Source organism: Chlorocebus sabaeus, chromosome X (genome assembly GCF_047675955.1).
Source record: "Chlorocebus sabaeus isolate Y175 chromosome X, mChlSab1.0.hap1, whole genome shotgun sequence".
In the NCBI taxonomy this organism is placed as follows: Eukaryota; Metazoa; Chordata; class Mammalia; order Primates; family Cercopithecidae; genus Chlorocebus; species Chlorocebus sabaeus.
The window spans coordinates 149,665,606-149,686,402 of NC_132933.1; the positions used below are offsets into that span (position 1 = coordinate 149,665,606).

The following is a 20,797-nucleotide window of genomic DNA, read 5'->3' on the forward strand; positions in this document are numbered from 1 at the left end:
TTCCCCATCCTCCAGTCCTAGGTTGACTCTCTTCAATCTTTAGAGATAGATTAGATTGGGTCACCTGCTCATCTCTGGACAAATGATGGGAACACAACAAACTCGCTGGCTTATTCCAAACACAACATTCCCCAGAGCTGACATAGGGCTGATGTGTGCATGTACATGTAAGTACAGGACTCCAGCAAGAAAAACAAAAGAATGGCTGATAAGCAAAGCTCCTTCTCTATAAAGTTATTTGGTTAGAGCACTTCATAATTATCTACTTTCCAGGGAACTCCTAGGTAATTGAGGAGAACCTTTAGGGCCTTATTTTAAGAATTTAGATATTGTCACAGATGTGGGACATAGTTTAAGAGGAAAGTGTGGTATTAGTAATCACACATCTTATCTTGCTTTGGTTTAAGAAGTGAGATCCCCATAATTACTCATTTTCTGTTCTGACTATTACCACAAAGCGGTCCCCATCCAGATCCCAAGAGAGGGTTCTTGGACCTCGTGCAATAAAGATTTCAGGGTGAATCTATAAAGTGAAAGCAAGTTTATTAAGAAAGTAAAGGTGTGGCCAGGCACAGTAGCTCACGCCTGTAATCCCAGCACTTTCGGAGGCCAAGGCAGGCACATCACCAGAGGTCAGGAGTTCGAAACCAGCCTGGCCCACATGATGAAACTCTGTCTCTACTAAAAATACAAAAATTAGCTGGGCATGGTGGTACACACCTGTAATCCCAGGTACTCAGGAGGCTGAGGCAGAAAAATTGCTCAAACCCAGGAGGCGGAGGTTGCAGTGAGTCGAGATCGTGCCACTGCACTACAGCCTGGGTGACAGAGCAAGACTCTGTCTCAAAAAAAAAAAAAAAAGAAAGAAAGAAAGAAAGAAAGAAAGAAAGAAAGAAAGAAAAGAAGTAAAGAATAGCTATTCCATAGGCACAGCAGCAGCTTGGGCTGCTGGACAAAGGATACTTATAGTTATTTCTTGATTATATGCTAAACAAGGGGTGGAATATTCATTATTTTTCTGGGAAAGGGGTGGGCAGTTCCCGGAACTGAGGGTTTCTCTCCCTTTTAGAGCATATAGGGTAATTTCCAGATGTTGCCATAGCATCTGTAAATTGTCGTGGTGCTGGTGGAAGTGTCTCTTAGTATGCTAATGCATTATAATTAGAGTATAATGAGCAGTGAGAATGACCAGAGGTTGTTTTTGTTGCCATCTTGGATTTGGTGACTTTTGGCTGGCTCCTTTACCACATGCTGTTTTATCAGCAAGACCTGTATCTTGTGCCGACCTCCTATCCCATCCTGTGACTTCGAATGTCTCACCTCCCGGGAACGCAGCCCAGTAGGTCTCGGCCTCATTTTACCCGGCCCCTATTCAAGATGGAGTCGCCCTGGTTCAAACACCTCTGACATGAATACTTTCCTTAGATTTCCCTGGATTCCTCCCTCCTACCAATAAATGAAGGCTTTCTCAGTACAAGGTGGACATTCCTCATGTGAAAATCCAAAATCCAAAATGTTCCAAAATCTTTAACATTTGAAGTGCCTGGGCAACATAACAAGAGCCCATTTCTAGAAAAAAAAATAGCCAGGCATGGTGACACATGCCTGTAGTCCCAGCTACTGGGGAGGCTGAGTTGTGAGGATCACTTGAGCCCAGGAGATTGAGGCTGGAGTGAGCTGTGACTGTACCACTGCACTGCAGCTCCAGTGACAGAGCAAGACCCTGACTCTAAAAGTATAATGGTGATAATAATAAAAATAACAGTATTGTATATGAAAGGCTATACAATAAACTATGTGTATAAAGTGTATATAAAGTATACATTAATTTTATGCTTATACTTGTGTCTTATCCCAAAGACATTTCATGCATATTCAAATATTCCAGAATCTGAACAAATCTGAAATCTGTCCCTGCTTCTGGTCCCAGGCATCTCAGATAAGGGAAACTCGGCGTGTGGTAGTAAAAATGCTGTGTAGGTGGAGGATGTCTTACTTTCCATGAGATGGTGCATTCTGAAGTGGACGTAAGCCCAGGTGGGACTCTTGGCATCCCAGCCATGGGGTTTCCCCACATCCCTACTCATGGCCCTCACCCCATGTCTCCTGTAGAGTTATCTGAGCATCAGGGAAACCCGGTGTAATGGCAATCATCAGCACCCATCCCTTGCAAATAACACCAATAACCTCAGCTGCCTGTCATCTCACCAGATGCCATTTGTCCCATGGAGAGCTGACATGCCACTTCGGCAAGGAACACAGCCTTCTTGATGCTAGAAATGGTAAAACATCAAAATGAAAGAGTCTTGCTTCTTCTTAAACTGCTCTTGAAAAGCTAAATCAAACCTGTGGGTCTGGCGGGGCATGGTGTCTCATGCCTAGAATCCCAGCACTTTGGGAGGCTGAGGCTGGTGGATCACTTGAGCCCAGGAGTTTGAGACCAGTCTGGGCAACATGGCAAAAGGCAGTCTCTAATAAAAATACAAAAATTAGCTCAACATGGTGCCAGATACCTGTAGTCCCAGCTACTTGGAGGGCTGAGGTGGGAGGATCACTCGAGCCTGGGAGGTCGAGGCTGCAGTGAGCTGTGAACGTGCCACTGCACTCCAGCCTGGTCAACAGAGCAAGATCCTGTTTCAAAACAAACAAACAAACAAACAAACAAAAAACCTGTGGGTCATCCTGTGGGGTGCTGTGATCATGAATCTAGGATTTGAGACAGATATGTACCCTAACCACTAAAAATCCCCTGTTGCCACCATGGGCAATATGCAAATGAAGGGACTCTGAGGTTGGCTAAGAATTTTGTTCTTGAAGCTATGATTGCAGATGACTGGAGGAGGAATCATAATAGTGATAATAAAACTCTTGACTTCAAAGGATCAGGCAAAAAATAAAGAGAGAGAGAGAGTTCTACAACAGCAGAAGTTTCTTTGCATTAAGCTGTTGGGAGGGAGGACAGCCGTCTCCATTGCTGTTGCACGGTACAGCTTAGGCTATCATCACCATGTGTTTTATTCTCTATACACTAGTAAACTGAACTTTGCAACAGCAAATATTTGTGGGAAGAAAAGGATTTTAAGGGTAGAAATTTAAAACACCAAGCTGGGTCAGAAGAGCGAGAGGATCCACATCGATTCAAATACACAGGACATTCTCTGACATGAATCCTGGTCCCATCTAGTGTTCACTGGTAAATCAGAGAGGTTGTATTAGTCCATTTTCACACTGCTGATAAAGACATACCTGAGACTGGGCAATTAACAAAAGAAAGAAGTTTAGTGGAACCACAGTTTCATGTGGCTGGGGAGGCCTTGCGATCACGGCAGAAGATGAAAGCCAGGGCTCACATGGTGGCAGACAAGAGAACTTGTCTAGGGAAACTCCCCTTTATAAAACCACCAGATCCTCTGAGACTCATTCACTACCATGAGACTAGCACAGGAAAGACCCGCCCCCATGACTCAATTACCTCCCACTGAGTCCCTCCCACAACACATGGGAATTGTGGGAGCTACAATTCAAGATGAGATTTTGGTAAAGACACAGCCAAACCATATCAGAGGCTAAATTTGAGCTGTGTCTTCATGTCAGGGTCTTGCTCCACAGTTTGCTTCTCCTCATTCCTTCTACAAACCCTGGAGGTGCTCAGCCATAAGGATGCACTTCGGGGACCCTTTCTGGGTCCAGTGGAGTTCCCCTCATTGTAGTTCGCTATGATGATGGCACCAGCCCCTACAGCAACTCCAGGACACAGGTCCAGACAGTCTTGGGGTGCAGAAGATGCCAGAGACTTGAGACTAGATTCAACGCAAGTGAAACCACCAGGAAGCGTGTCCTGCTTCCCCTTTGGGAGTTTTGAAAAGCCAAGGAGAAGTCCTGGCAGGCATCTTCAAAGATGACAAATGGAAGTTGGCAAGCATAGGTGTATCATTGTATGTAAAAATGCAATGCTTCCTCCAGGTCACCAATGGGGAAAGTGAGACATAACCCTATGCATAGACTTTCTAGATGGATTGATGAAAACGACATCTGCATCACATAATGTGTCACCAAAGGCAATAAAAATAGCCTTCTCAGAAACACATCTTGGACCATTTCAGAGTAAAGCACTTGGAAAGGCTCAGTGGGCACCCGTCTTTGATAAGCAATCTGGCTTTCCTTTCAGGAATCTCATAACGTCACCCTTACCATCGTTTAGAGAGGAGGACATCTAAGGAAGTTGGGCAAATTCTTGGGCTCTGAACTTGATCACCCAGTTGAAGAAACATGCTGACTTAGAGTGTCACTTTCTAGAATTTATTAAAAAAAAAAAAAAAAAAAAAAAAAAAAACTAACTTTGTTAAATGTCATCGCATTCTGCTCTTGTACTGTTCTGCTATCTTCATGTCAATGCAAACGTGTGTCTTCCAAACACGACCTCATTTGCTTGTGTGTCAATGGGTCTTTGAATGTCCATAGCAAACAAATTCAGAATCACTTTCTCACCAAGGATCCTAAAAAGTTCTTGACCTTGTGTGGTGTTTTTTCCACTCATCCATTGCCAAAGTCCAACAACAGATGTCTGAAACACACTCAACTTTTTTTTTTTTTTTTAATATTTTTGAGACAGAATATCACTCTGTCACCCAGGCTGGAGTGCAGTGGCGTGATCTTGGCTCACTGCAACCTCAGCTCCCAGGTTCACGCCATTCTCCTGCTTCAGCCTCCCGAGTAGCTGGGACTACAGGTGCCCGCTACCATGCCCGGCTAATTTTCTTTTGGATTTTTAGTAGAGATGGGTTTCACCGTATTAGCTAGGATGGTCTCGATTTCCTGACCTTGGGATCTGCCTGCCTCAGCCTCCCAAAGTGCTGGGATTACAGGTGTGAGCCACCGCACCAGGCCAACTTTTTTTTTTTTTTTTTTTTTCCTGTTCAAATTACACTTTTGGCAGAAACAGGCATTTGAGCTTCCAGAGAAGAAATAATGCAGGTTTGCTTTTCTGTGTGGCTTTAAACATATTTGAGTAACATTGGCTTATTTTTTTCCCTTTTACATCTTGCAATATAATACAATTGTTTAGTAGGATGTTATGTGTAATATAAATATAATCACTTTACAAGGGCATTGCTAGGTTATATTCTATTCATGATTTTACATCCTTGTCTACATTTCTGGAGTAGCATGGTAGAAATAAAATTCAGGGCCAGGCAAGGTGGCTCACACCTGTAATCTCAGAACTTTCGGAGGCCGAGGTGGGCGAATCACTTGAGCTCAGGAGGTCGAGGCCAGCCTGGGCAACATGAGGAAATGCTACCTCTGCCAAAAACACAAAAATTAGCCAGGTGTGGTGGTGGGCGCCTATAATTCTAGCTGAGAAGGATGAGGCACGAGAATCGCTTGAACCTGGGAGGCAGAGGCTGCAGTGAGCTGAGATCGCACCACTGCATTTTAGCCTGGGTGGCAGAGCGAGACCCTGTCTCAAAAAAAAAAAAAAAAAAAGAAAGAAAGAAGGAAAGAAAGAAAGAAAGAAAGAAAGAAAGAAAGAAAGAAAGAAAGAAAGAAAGAAAGAAAGAAAGAAAGAAAGAAAGAAAGAAAGAAAAAGAAAGAAAGAAAGAAAGAAAGAAAGAAAGAAAATTTACTAGAGCTACATGAAATTAAAATATTTCAGAAGTGTATTCTTGCTTTTGTGACTAACGAGTGGCTTAGCATAATGTGGAGATGACGATGTACTCATGGAATATGAAGTGACAGTGATGTTCTCTGTCCAAAGATTCTGTCACAAGAAGGTAGTGAAGTCACCTAAACGGCCAAATATCCCATTAGGACATTTCAGAATCGTTGGCTTCTTTTAGCCGTCACTTCTGTGATCAAATGCCTTTGGAGAATTCTGCCTACATTACATGTCTTTTGCAAATGAATCAGTAAAAGAAAACAGGAGTAGAAAATCTGTTTCCATCATTAATTGCCCACATAATAACGTAAACACCCTGAATGTCTTCAGCATGGAGCCACAAAGGTTCTGCCTACAAAAACACTTGTGCTCATTCTGGGCCCTCAAACATTAATTTTAACAGCGTGGGATACCAGAAAAAAATCTCCCGAATGCACAAGAAAATCTCCATTAAATCAAGTTTGCTGATAAATTTCAGTGACCTGTTCTTCCGAAACTCAATTCAACGTACACTTTGACAACCAAGTTCTCCGTCTTCCCCAATTGCAACAGAGGCTGACCTACGGCGGCTGTTTTAACTTCTCCTCTGAGTGCATCTTTCCTGTTTTACATTATGCAAACCATTCCCAAATTTTTTTAACCAGTTTCCCATGGCTTAAGCAATGATCCCGGTAATATCCCTCCAAGCTTCCAGGGGGATTCTTATGCAGGTTTCTCTGCCAAAACCAGCTTTTACCATACATTTTTCCAAATAATAGTCAGGTACTGGCTGGGAGCGGTGGCTCATGCCTGTAATCCCAGTAATTTAGAAGACTGAGGCAGGCGGATCACCTGAGGTCAGGAGTTCGAGACCAGCCTGGCCAACATGGTGAAACCCCGTGTCTACTAAAAATACAAAAATTAGCCAAGCGCAGTGGCGGGCGCCTGTAATCCCAGCTACTCAGGAGGCTGAGGCAGGAGAATTGCTTGAACCCAGGCAGCAGAGGGTATAGTGAGCCGAGATCATGCCACTGCATTCCAGCCTGGGTGACAGAGCAAGACTCGGTCTCAAAAAAATAAAAAAATAAAAAATAAAGAAAAGAAAAAGACCAGTCCTGTACTAATGATGATGTGCTGATTTTATCCACAGATACGGCATTCAAGGAAGCACAGCCCCCTGCCTCAGAGTGTCCTGTAGAAATGTGGGAAAGTCCCCATTCCTGGTCTTTCTGCTTTGCTGTACTAAATGATTCTCCAATGGTGGGGATTACAAATAGACTCTAAGTCCACATGTTTTTAAAATTTATTTCATTGAATTACATTATTTTATTTTTTGTTTTAGAGACAGAGTTTGCTGTCACCAGGCTGGAGTGCAGTGGCGTGATCAAAGCTCACTACAGCCTGAAACTCCTGGGCTCAACTGATCCTCCTGCTTCAGCCTCTGGAGTAGCTGGGACTGTGGACATGCACTACTATGCCTGCCTAATTTTTTAAAATTATTTTTAGTAGAGAGGAGGTCTCACCGCATTGTCCACGCTGGTCTTGAATTCCTGAGCTGAAGTGATCCTCCTGCCTCAATTTCCTGAAGTGCTGGGATTATATAATGGACCTCGTCACTAGTAAAAATGTAAAAAGTAGCTAGGCATGGCAGAGAACACCTGTAATCCCAGCTACTTGGGACGCTGAGGTGGGAGGATCACTTGAGCCCAGGAATTTGAGGCTGCAATGAGCTCTGATCATGCCAGTGTACTCTAGCCTGGGTGGCAGAGCTAAATAAATCCTGTTTCAAAAAGAAAGAAAAAACATAAATTAATGAATCTTATATAGAACTGAGTGTAGGAACTCAGAGAAAGGTTCTTCTCTCTGCAAAGTTACATTTCTGAATGTTAATTTATGTGTTGCTATAGAGATGATATCTACCATTTACACCAGTCCTCATTGTGGTCTAGGCATTTTACATGCAAGAACGTACCAGGAGTTTCAGAAGAGGCTCTACACAGAGAGGAAACAGGTCCTTATTGACAGGTTTTAGTATTTGCTTTTTTCCACTTTTCCATACCATAGAATAGTGGAAGAGAAATGTCTAGGTCAAATCCCTAGAACCTCAGAATGTCACCTTATTTGGCAAAAAGGTATCTGCAGATGTGATTAAGCCAAAGATCTTGGGATGAAATCATAGTGGATTATCTGGATGGACCCCAAATCTACCAGTGTCCATATAACGAGAAGAGACACGGAGACAGTCAGAGGAGAAGGCCGCATGGAGACTGAGAAAGAGACTAGAGCGATGTGGCCACAAGCCCAGGGACGCCTGGAGCCCCTGGAGGTGGGAGAGGCAGGAAGGAGCCTCCGCTAGAGCTTTCAGAGGGAACTGGGTACAACTGTATAGTGGCCCCTGGAAAGATCTGTCCACATCCTAATGCCCAGAGCCTGTGAATGGGATCTTATTTGGAAATAGGGTCTTTGTAATAAGTTGAGGATCTCAAAATGAGATCATCCTAGAGGAGGGTGAGCCCTAAACCCAATGACCTGTGTCCCTTTGAGAGACAGAAGAGGAGATGGAGGCAGAGACTGGAGTGATGTGACCACAAGCCCAGGGATGCCTGAAGCCCCCAGGAGCTGGGAGAGGGAGGAAGGACCGTCATCTAGAGCCTCCAGAGGGAACTGGATACAACTGTAATGGATTGAATGGTGACCCCAAACATGTTCATGTCCTATGCCTCCAAACCTGTAAATGGGACCTTGTATTTAGAAATACTGTCTTCGCAGATATAATTAGGAGAAGTATCTTGAGATGAGATCATCCTAGATGAGGATGGCCCTAAATTCAATGACAGGTGTCCTTCCAAGAGACAGAAGAGGAGACACAGATACAGAGGAGAAGGCCACGTGGAGACGGAGGCAGAGACTGCAGTGATGTGGCCACAAGCCCAGGGATGCCTGGAGCCCCAGGAGCTGGGAGAGGCAGGAGGGATCCTCCCCTAGAGCCTCGGGAGAGAGCATGGCTTTACCCACACCCTGATTTGAGACTCCTGGCCTCCAAGGACTGGGAGAGTACATTCCTGTTGTGTTAACCCACCCAGCCTGTGGTTATTTGTTGCCTGCTCTAGGAAATGAGAACACATCCTGATAGCAAATGTGCTTTCAGTAGATCCAGGTAAACACAGCTTCAGCCTTGGGGTCTAATATCAGCCATCCTGTTGGGTTCACACAGGGATTTGCAAAGTGACAAGCGGCAAGTGGAACTCTGCACTGTGGCGTATTTTGAGCATCTTCTATTCCCACTGCAGTATCCCTGGATTTCCTGGGCATATAGAATGGGGGAGCTTTGGTAGATCAGGGTTCCAGGGTGAGATCTGGGCTCAGACATCAGAGAGCAGGGTTTGCCCAAGCTTCCTGGTAGATGCCAAGAGACGGGCGTGAGTGAACACAGGGTCAGGAACCAGAATGGTGGACTCTAAGAGTTTCCTAGGGTGTCCAGGGCAGATGGGTGAACCCAGTCAGCCTCTCGCGCTGCAGCCCAGGTGAGTAAAAGGGAGCCATCCCAGGAGGGAGTCCCTGAGTCACTTCCAGGACCGGACTTCAAAGGTCTGGCAACAACGCTGTGATCAGGGAGAAAGCCACGGGGAGTTCCCAGCTGATCTGGGCTCTGCCCCACAAGCGTGGCATCTCCCTGGTTTTCCTCATTCCCATCCTGCCTGCCGGCCTTCGATCCCCTTCCCTGCCCCTCCTGCCCCCATCTGCCCTCAGAGCTGGCAGCTGCTCCTCACCTGCAAAAAAAAGAGGAGGCAGTGAAGAAGAGAGAAACAGCATCTGCAATTCTCATTCCCCCACGTATAATCACAAAGCTTACTAATGTGTTTAAGTTGATGTAGGAGCTACCATGCGTTTCCTGACCTTATTTTATTACAAAACATCTTTTTCTTTCTTTCTCCTTTATTTCCTTCCTTCTTTCTCTTTCTTTCTTTTCTTTTTTCTTTCTTTCTTTTCTTTTCTTTCTTTTTCTCTCTCTTTTTCTTTTGTTTCTTTCTCTTTCTTTTTTCTTTCCTCTTTCTTTTTTCTCTCTTTCTTCCTTTCCCCCTCCTCTCTTTCTGCCTCTCTTTTTCCCTCTTTCCCTTCCTTTGTGCCTTCTTTGTTTCCTTCCTGCCTGCCTTCCTCCCTCCCTCCTTTCTTTCTTTCCTTTTCTTTCTTTTTTCTTTCTTTCCCCTTCCTTTTTTCTATCTTTCTTTCTTCCTTTCCCCATCTCTTTCTCCCTCTCTTTTTCCCTCCCTTCTTTCCTTCCTTTCTTCTTTCTTTTTCTTTCTTTCTTCTTCCTTTTTCCCTTTTTATTCCTTTCCCCATCTCTCTTTCTCCCTTCCTTCTTTCCTTCCTTCCCTTCCTCCTCCTGCTCACCCTCACCCTCCTCCTCTTCTTCCTCCTTCTCCTTCTCCTCCTCCTTCTCCTCCTCCTCCTCCTCCTCCTTCTTCTTCTTCTTCTTCCTCTCCCTGTCTTTATTCCTTTTTCTTCTTTCCTTCCTTTCTTTCTCTTTCTTCCTTTGTGTTTTCTCTTTTTCTTTCTCCCTTTCTGCCTTTCTCCTTCACCTCCCTCCCTTTTCTTCCTCCTTCCTTCCTTATTTCCTTCCTTCCTTGCTCCCTGCCTTCCTTTTTTTCCAGAGCCCCTTTTAATATCTTGAAGAACCAGTCCCTTGTAGAACAGCCTGGGAAAAATGCTGTTGTACCATTAATGTCTCCCATGTTTTTGACTACAATCTTTGTGAATTCCACAGTAAGCTCCAATTTCAAACTTCCCCTTGAGTTTTCAAACCACCTAGCAACTGTCCTGCACGCTCAATACGAAGAACCTGTGATATTGCATCATCTCGACTCTCCAAATCATCCACTCCCAGGCTCTCTTATTTCTCAAAAATTTTACGTGACGCTCTCATACCTCTTTCTCTAATATAATAATCTCTCCGTTTTACTCCCTCTTTCCCACCAGAAGCCAATCAACTACTTTGGTTGAATAATTGTTATGAACTGAATTATGCCCTTTTGTTCCAAATTCATGGGTTTAAGCCATAAATCCTCATGTGAGATTATGTGAAGACAGAGCCTTCAGGGAGATGATTGGGTTTAGGTAAAATCATAGGGGAGGGGGTCTTAATCTGATACGCCTGGCGAATTTATAAGAAGAGGAATAGATTTCAGAGTTTCCCTCTGCACACACACAGAGGGACAAACATGTGAAGACAGGGAGAGAAGGTGACATGTACAAGCCAATGAGAGAGGCCACAGGAAGAACCAGCCCTGCCCACGCCTTGATCTCAGATGTGTAGCTTCCTGGGCTGTGGGAGAGTAAATGTCTGTTTCTTAAGCCTCTCAGTCTATGGTAGTCTGTGATAGCAGCCTGAAATGGACTAAGACACATCATAAGAAGAGGAGATGAGGACACAAACACACAGAGAGGGACAACCCTGTGAGGATGCAGGGAGAAGGTGGCTTCTCCAAGCCAAGGGGAGAGGCATCAGGAGGAACCAGCCCTGCCCACACTTTGATCTTGGACATTCAGTTACAAGGATTGTGGGCAAATCAATGTCTGTTGTTTGTAAGCCACCCAGTCTATAGTAGTCTCTTATAGCAGCCTGAAATGGACTAAGACTCCTCATAAGAAGAGAAGATGAGGACACAGACATACACAGAGAGACAACCCTGTGAGGACACAAGGAGAAGACGGCATCTACAAGCCCAGGAGAGAGGCCTCAGGAAGAACCACCCCTGCCCACACCTTGACCTTGGTGAAGGACTGTGGGAGAATCAATGTCTGTTGTTTGAGCCACCAGGTCTGTGGGACTTTGTTACGACAGCCCTAATGGATGGATATGCTGTTCTTTAAGCCTATGGCCATTACCGTTCCTCTTCTCTGTCACCACCCTCAACCAGACCTTCATCAACTGTAGCACAGCTCATAAATAGTTCTGAAAAGATTCTTCTGAGTTTTCTGTGGGCTCACTGCCAAGAGAAGCTGATTGAGCTGCAGAGTTTTTTTAATGTTCAATTATATGCAAGTTATGTGGGACTCCACTCCATGGTGCAGAAGTGGAGTAAAGATGACTCTTAATCAGTTCCATTTCCTTCTAAAGTTGTTGATGTTCATTTTTTTTTCTTTAAACATTCTTTGGACAATTTACCTCACTTTTGCCAAAGCTTTCATCATTTTCCATTTCTCCCTGGACTCCTTCCATCTTCTCCAGGTCTGAGTTCGCCATAGCCTGCCTCTCAGATGTGAGTCTACAAGCCGGCTCTTCCTGGAATTGAGATCTAAGAACACTGGAGATTTGTAGGAGTTCATGAAAGTACTAAAAAATGTAACTCAAGTGCATTCATGGCTTGGTCTTGCTATATGAGGTGACTCATTCTACAGTAACAGAAACACGTTATCTAAAACAGGGTTTTAGTTTCTCAGTCATTTAATGTGTATCTCGTTTCCAGAGCTGTTCAAAGTACAGATGCTCCTCAACTTTAACAATAGGGCTACACCCCAATAAACCCGTTGAAAGTTGAAAATAGTGTAAGTCTAGGCTGGATACAGTGGCTCACTCCTGAAATCCCAGAACTTCGGAAGGCAGAGATGGGAGAAGTTTGAGACCAGCCTGTGCAACATACAGAGACTCTGTCTCTACAAAAGAAAAAAAAATGAACTGGGCATGGCAGTGCATACCTGTAGTCCAACTTGGGAGGCTGAGGCAGAAGGATCGCTTCAGTACCGGAGATTGAGGCTGCAGTAAGCTATGATTGTACCACTGTCCTCCAGCTTGCACAACTGAGTGAGACTCTGTCTCAGTAAAAGAAAAAGAAAAAAAACAAAATTGTAAGTCTAAAATGCATTTAATACACCTAACCTACTGAATTCTGATACAAAGATTGTATTAAGGAGTTTATCTGGATGGCAAGCCAGGGAGCACCAACAGAAAGTGGAATAATGAGCTAGAGAGTGGAGAAAGTCCTTGAACGGGATGTTTACCAAGCAGGTGACCACCATGGATAACCAGGGTGAAGACCCTGGCTGAAGTAAGCTCCCATTTCAAACTTCCTCTTGAGTATTTCAAACCACCTAGCGACTGTCCTGCACTGTCAACACAAAGATCATAGAATACTGCACCATCTTGACTCTCCAGATCATCTACTCGCAGGCTCCCCTGTTCCTCAAAAATTTTACATGAAGCTCTCATCTCTCTTTCTCTAATATAATATTCTCTCCAATTTCAATCCCTCTTTCCCACCAGAAGCCAATCACCTACTTTGGTTGAAATAATTACTATGAACTGAACTGTGTGCCCTTTTGCCCCAAATTCATGGGTTTAAGCCCGAAACCCCCATGTGAGATTGTGTGAAGATGGAGGCTTTAGGAGGGTGATTGGGTTTAGGTAAAATCATAAGAGAGGGGTCTTAATCTTTATAAGAAGAGGAAACCATTTCAGAGTCCTCCCCTGCACACACACAGAGGGACAACCACGTTAGGACACAGGGAGAAGACAGTGTTTACAACCTACAAGCCAAGCAGAGATGCCTCAGGAGGAAGCGGCTCTGCCTGCATCTTAATCTCAGACTTCTAGCCTCCACGACCCTGAGAGAATAAATGTCTGTTATTTACAAGCCACCCAGTCTATGGTATTCTGTGATAGCAGCCTGAAATGCACTAAGACACCTCATAAGAGATCAGGATGCAGAGTGCTGGGAGCTTTGGAAAGAGAGTAAAATACTCTTTCCAGCTGTGGGATGGGTGACTGAGTACTTGCCCTTCAACACTCACCAGTCCTTAGCTGAGGGCGGTTCTCTGTGGGACTTCCTAGATTCTCAGCACTCTGGCTTGACTGACACATGTCCAACTATCGGGCTTCCCGGGTCAGATACAGACTCCAAGCAAAGGAGCCCAGGGACTCCCTGTTGGAAGCATTAGGGTCAGCATGTGCTATAATATAATACAGGAAGGAGGTGACATTACAGATCAGTGAGCAAATGAGGAACTATTCAATAAATAGAGCTGGGACAATTGCTTTTCCATATGGAAAAAATGAAAGCCATATGAACCCTCCCTCCACTACACATACACATATTTCCAGATGGATTAAAGTTAAACCTCTAGAAGGAAATATAGGAAAAATATCTCTCTCATCTTGGAGTCCAAAGGGATTCTTTTTTAAAGACACAAAAATATTAACCATTGAAGGAAATGCCATGCTAACAACTTAAGAACTTTCGTTTTTCAAAAAACTCCATACATAAAATGAAAAGGAAATGTCAATATAGGAGAAAAACTGCACAAAGTCTTTGGAAAAGAAATTGAACGATTTATATTCTGGACATATACAAAGCTTCAGATACATAAAAAAGATACAACTCCTTAGAAAGCTCAGAAAGTCAAAAGAGGAGGCATTTCACGCAAGAGACCTCAAAACACTGGAAATGATGCTTGATTTTGTTAATTCAGGGAAAGACAAAACCACAATGGGATAAATATCTTATCCATTTACTTAGTGAAAGTTTCAACATTCTGAAAATGTCAAGCATTGAAGAGAATCTAGATCAACAGACAAGGCTTAGATAATGATACCGGTTGTGCAAATTAATACCACCTCTTTGGATTTTTTTTTTTTTTCTTTGAGACAGAGTCTCACTTTGTCCCCCAGGCTGGAGTGCAGTGGCACAATCTCAGCTCACTGCAACTTCTGCCTCCCGGGTTCAAGCGATTCTCCTGCCTCAGCCTCCCAAATAGCTGGGACTACAGGCATGTGCCACCACGCCCAGCTAATTTTTGTATTTTTAGTGGAGACAGGGTTTGACCATGTTGGCTAGGCTGATCTCCAACTCCTGACTTCAAGTGATCTGCCTGCCTCTGCCTCTCAAAGTGCTGGGATTACAGGTGTACCACTGCCCCCGGCCAAAAACTATTTTTGCATCATCTGTCAGCTACATTCACGTGCCTATGCTTCAGCACTTCCTCTCCTCACTGGATATTGTAGGTAAACACTTGCAGTCATGCCTCCAAACACACATACTGTATGGTATCTCTGTTGGTAAACACTCAACTCTGGAAGGGATCCAAATACCCATCGACAGGAAAATGTACAAATACAATGTGGCCCACTCACTCAGTGGGGCATTTTGTAGCCAAAAAAAAAAAAAAGAAAAAGAAAAAGAATGAAATACAGACACATGAAACGATATGAATAAACGTTAGCAAAAGAAAATTGAGTGAAAAAGGAAGTCCACAAAACTATTATGAAGTATGATACTATTTTGTTGTTTTCTGTTTTGATTTTTTGTATAATTTATTATTTTATTTGATTTTCAGTTCTGGGGTATATGCGCAGGGATGTGCAGGTTTGTTACATAGGTAAATGGGTGCCATAGTGATTTGCTGCACCTATCAACCCATCACCTAGGTATTAAGTCCAGCATGGTTTTTTGTATAAATTTAAGGAGTACAAGTACAATTTTGTTACATGGACATATTGCATAGTGACAAAGTATTGGCTTTTAGTATAACCATAACCCAAATAACTTACATTGTACCCATTAAGCGAGTTCTCATCCCTCATCCTCCTCCCACCCTTCCAAGTCTCCAATGACTATTATTCCACATTCTATCCATAGGCATGCATTATTTGGCTCCCACTTATAAGTGAAAACATGCAGTATTTGGCTTTCTGTTTCTGTGTTGTTTCACCCAAGATACACGGATGGCCTCTAGTTCCATCTGTGTTGCTGTAAAAGAAATTATTTTCTTCTTTTTTTTTTTTTTACTGAGTAGTATTCCATTGTGTGTGTATGTGTGTGTATGTGTGTGTGTATATATATATATATATGTATATATAATCACATTTTCTTTATCCATTCATGCACTGACGCACACTAAAGTTGATTCTATATCTTTGCTACTGTGAATATGCTGTAGTAAACATGTGAGTGCCCAGTGTCTTTTTGATATGATGATTTCTTTCCCTTTGGGAAAATTTACTGGGATTGCTGGGCGGAATAGTAGTTCTATGATACCATTTTTTAAAGTGTCAAATCAAGCAAATTCTGTATTACCTATTAAGAGCGTAGATGTATGTCTAATTTAAAATCAAATATATGTATCTACACGAATACAGACACACTTACAATTTAGACTTATTAGAATATATAGTAACACAATTTTTAAAACAAGGAAATGATAAAATCTAGATTCAGGATAGTGGTGAATGCCAGGTAGAAACAGAATAAGGGATGAAACAGAGAAAAAACAGATAAATACAAGATATTGTTAATAATGTAATTCTCATGTTGAACAATAGGTATTTTGCAGTTCATTTTATTATTATGCCTGACAAACTTCATATTTTGTATATGGCAAATATTGCATTTAAAATAGAACAAACGCTGGGCATAGTGATTCACACCTGTAATCCTAGCACTTTGGGAGGCCAAGGCAGGAGGACCATGTGAAGCCAGAATTTCAAGGCCAGCCTGGGTAGCATGGCAAGACGTAAACTCTACAAAATTTTTTTTTAGAAATAGCCAGGCATGGTGGCACATGTTTTGTATTGGCCCATTCTCACATTGCTATAAAGACATACCTGAGACTGGATAATTTATAAGAAAAGAGGTTTAATTGGTTTATGGTTCTGCAGGCTGTATAGTCAGCACAGTGGTTTCTGTTTCTGGGGAGGCCTCAGGAAACTTACAATCATGGTGGAAGGAAAGGGGAAGCAGGCGTCTCAAATGATAGGAGCAGGAGCAAGATCGGGGCAGGAGATGCTACACACTTTCAAACAACCAGATCTCGTGAGAACTCACTCACTATAACACAAACAGCACCAAGGGAATGGTGCTAACCCATTCATGAGAAACCACCCCTGTGATCCAATCACCTCCCATCAGGCTCCACCTCCAACAATGGGAATTACAGTACAGCATGAGATGTGGGCAGGAACACACATCCAAACTAGATCACACTTGTAGCCCCAGCTACTCAGAGGGCTGAGGCAGGAGGATTGCTTGAGCCCAGGAATTCAAGGCTACAGTGAGCTATGGTTGTGCCACTGCACTCCAGCCTGGATGACAGAGCAAGACCCTGTCACTTAAAAAGAAAATTAAATAGATAAATAAGTTAATTAAATAGTACGAACTATTTTTAACAAAGGTAAATAGCTATAGCATTCTTGCAACCTTTTATTCTGTTATATGTATGCATCTTGTGAGGTCTAATTCTGTTGAAGAAATTCTGCCCAAATCACAGAGTACCCAGAAAATTGTCCTTCTATTTCCATTCTGTTTATTCCAGTTCAATGCTCAGTATGACAGTGTGAGTTGAATATTTCTCTAAAACAATGCATTTTATTAATAAGACTTTGATTAATTTTTTAGGATAAACATGTTGAAATATGAGATATTTGAAGTTTCTCATCTACTTAGACACCTTCAAGTCAAGAAAATAACGGCTAGAAAAAGTGAAAACCATGTAAAATGTTTTTGCTCGTGTAAAACTTTAGAAAGGGTTGTTGTATATCAAGAGAGCTGTCAGCTTCAAATCACCTTTAGAGAGAATGGAGGGCATGGCCTTTAGAAAAACCTACCAAAATATCTGATGTACTTCACCAGGAAACATCCACATGCATTTGTAGTCGGGTTTGCCATTTACCATAATACTCCCAGCTTCCTGCTTAGGTTCTGAAATCTACTGGGATGGATTCATGAAGGGCCTTCACAACAGCTGGTCAAGTTCTATTTCTTTCGTTGTGTCTGCCTTCTAATAATTCACTAATCCTAGCCCACATTGTATTTTTCTATATTTCTATTGTATTTAATAAAGAAACATAAGCTGGACGCAGTGGCTTGCACCTGTAATTCCAGCACTTCAGGAGGCTGAGGTGGGAGGATTGCTTGAGCCTAGGAGTTCGAGACCAGGCTTGGCTACATAGAGAGACCTTGCCTCTGCCAAAAAATTTAAATAAATAGCTGGGCATGGTGGTGCATGCCTGTGGTCCTAGCTATTTGGGAGGCTGAAGTGGGAAGATCACTTGAGTCTGAGAGTTTGAGGCTGCAGTGAGCTGTGGTCGTACCACTGCACTCAGCCTGGGTGACAGAGTGAGACCCTGTCTCAAAAATAATAACGATAACAATATAAACTAATAATAAAATACACGTTTTAAGAAAAATAAGAAAAATGTAAGCATTGATTCATTTTCTATAGTTCATTATATGGCTTCAGAGTTGATCTGGTACAGATACTAGCTTACTCTGGGATGCTTTAAAGAGGAAAACTCTAAAGGGGTTTAAACTGGATTTTAAAACAGAAATTTAGAAAAGAAGAGAAAGAATATCTGGGAGCAAAGAGAGAAGACATGCATGAGTTACAACTGAATACATGACTTTGGAATTCAGAGCTGGTTATGAACAAGGTGTCATAAGAGATGACTGGGGGAAATGGCTTGCTCTAAGTTGGGGACAGCAGAAGGAATCGGGGAATTCGTAACCCAGATGCAGCAGTTCTCATATGGCAAATCAGAATGTAGGGAGACAAAGAGACTCCAGTTATGGGGTAGCAGAAGAGAAAGCAGTGTGTGAGACAGACTGTGGGAGAGGCAGATTGGACTTGGGAGTGGTTGAGTTCTCTTCAAAGCAGGCTCTGAGGTGGAGTTCAGTTCACCAGATGCTTATTACAAATGCTGATGATTGGAAAGTAGAATTGCATTTGACATGAGGCTGTGTGGTCCAGAGAAATGTCTTTCTTTCTTGAGTGATAGCTTATGTACTATGCCCGAAGCACAATAAATTTTACCACCTGCATTTTTCTTCCAAGAAGTTCGGCAGCTCATTAGCTGCCACAAAGGAAGGTTTCATCCCATTCTGACTTCTCTGGTTAGTGGAGAGAACACTGCAAATTTCCAAATTGTCCCTTTTAAACTTCCTAGGAATCACATATGGATTATAGATAGATAGGTGAGAAGGATGATAGGTGAGTCAATAAATTATAGACGATTAGATAGATAGATGAGATAGTTAATAGATGATTAGATAGATCATAGATGGATAGATGATAGGGATAGATGACAGATAGATGAATGGATGGACAGATGGAAGGACAAATCGATAGATGACAGATAGATGGACAGATAGATAGACAGATAGATGATGGATAGATGATAGAAAGATAGAGTATATGGATACATACATAGATATATGAAGAGATAGATGAGCTACATAGATACAGATGGATAGATACATAGATATGATAGATGGATAGATAGATGAGATACATAGAAGATAGATGGGTAAATAGGTGATCTAATAAAGTGATAGTTGATAAATTGATAGATACAGATAGGTAGATATATAGCTAGATAGACATAGAGATAGATATAGATATCTCGTATCTATGTGCCTATTTAGGAAAGCTTGGAACATTGCTGTTTCTCAGCATGGCTAAGGATGCTCTTATTTTTTCTTCCTTATGAAGTATTCATAGGCTCTAGTACAAGGAGAAGGCAAACACATAGCTGGGAGTTCAGGAGTTAATGCAGGGTGAGGCCAAAGTGTGTAGTTAGAGGCACCTCACCATTTCATTATTAATTCCTTGCAAAAAAAGAAAACAAAAAAAAAAACCCTCCCCTTCTTGTTATGAACACTTGAAATTCTTATTCCATGTGCCAATTCCTCACCTTCCTCAATCAGGCCCACTTCGGTGATACTTCATCACCAGAAATGTTGCAACCGGCATGTGGTTGGAAGTTGGTTCTTGATGGGGAAGGACCGTGAGTAGTGGGCAAACATAAGAGAGAAAAGGAGCCCAGAAATGGCGAGGAAACGGCGGTGAAGCTGCTTCACGTCTCGTACACTTGGGCGAGCCATCCTTCCTCCTCCATGGCAAAGGGCATCTGAGGCTGTGTAGGAGACCGGGAACACCAGAGGGAAAGAGTGGCAATGACAAGTGGGCACTGGCTAGGAGGTGCTGGGGAAGCAGGAACAGCAGCACGGCTATGACGAGGGCAACAGCTGACAGAGTGTGGTTTGGATGAAGCTTGTGTGGCCGGGAGATTGTGGGCTGGCTAAGGGGGACCAGGTGGGTGGTAATGAACAGAATGAAGCCAGGAGACGGGATGTGCCTTGGGCAACACCTCACCCAGCCTTTCATTTTCCTTCTGGAAACAGTGGAAAAAATAAGCTGGCAGGAACAACAAACACTTCACCACCTGGCTTTCCCAATTTATTTTGCATGAATTGAATGCGTTGTTTTCGATGGCATCATACCTGTGACTGAATTCACTAGTGATGGTTTCAGAAGGAAAATACTGTGATGGTCTGGAAAGAAAAAAAGGAATAGAATAAATCACTTAAAATAATGGATCTAGCATTAGACTTCTTCAATCTTTTGTGTGCGTGTGTACCCTTTAAGAAATTAATAGAAGGCAACTAACAAAATAATTCTCTCTGAATAATGTAGAAAAAAAGCTTATGGACCTAACAGAGGGATTTTGTAGTTATTATCAGACTATATATAATTGTTTTTAAGACACGGTCTCTCTCTGCCGCCCAGGCTGGAGTGCAGTGGTGCAATCATGGCTCACCGCAGCCTCAACCTCCTGGGCTCAAGCAATCCTCCCACCTCAGCCTCCCAAGTAGCTGGGACCAAAGGCGTGTACCACTCTGCCGGAATTTTTATTTTTTATTTTTTTTTTAGACATGGAGTTTCACCATGTTGTTCAGGTAGGTCCTGAACTCCTGGCTCAAGCAATCCTCCCACATAAAATTGAAAATTAAAAAAAAGAGAATAGCAAGAATTAATTACACAATCAGCCCTCCATTCTGTGGATTCAAACACTCATGAATTGGAAATACTAAAAAAAAAAATTCATCTGTACTAAACAAGTACAGACTTTCTTTTTCCTGTGATCATTCCATAAATAATACAGTATAGCCACTATTTGCATAGCATTGACAGTGCATTCAGTATTATACGTAATCTAGAAATGATTTAAAGTATACAAGAGTGTTGCATAGGTTATATGCAAATATTATACAATTGCATATCAGGAACTTGAGCATCCATGGATTTTAGTATCTCTAGGAGGTGGCTGAATCAATCCCCCATGGATACCACGGGAAAACTGTATTTCACGAGCAAATCTCTCTGTTTCTGTTA

General features: G+C 42.6%; 1 long non-coding RNA gene across 3 annotated transcripts in view; it reads right to left on the reverse strand.

Moving 5' to 3' along the window:
* LOC140710805 (uncharacterized) overlaps positions 1–20,797 on the reverse strand; it is a 91,011-nt gene that overhangs the window by 35,365 nt on the left and 34,849 nt on the right. For 2 of the 3 annotated variants that reach the window (XR_012091871.1, XR_012091873.1), the window contains exons 2-6: positions 19,906–19,956; positions 19,317–19,538; positions 13,424–13,554; positions 12,378–12,445; positions 12,006–12,289 (exon numbers count right to left, since the gene is read on the reverse strand). This is a non-coding gene — a long non-coding RNA (uncharacterized lncRNA). Of the gene's footprint in view, positions 1–12,005; positions 12,290–12,331; positions 12,446–13,423; positions 13,555–19,316; positions 19,539–19,905; positions 19,957–20,797 lie in introns of those variants that run through there. The other variant, XR_012091872.1, reaches the window with a different exon arrangement.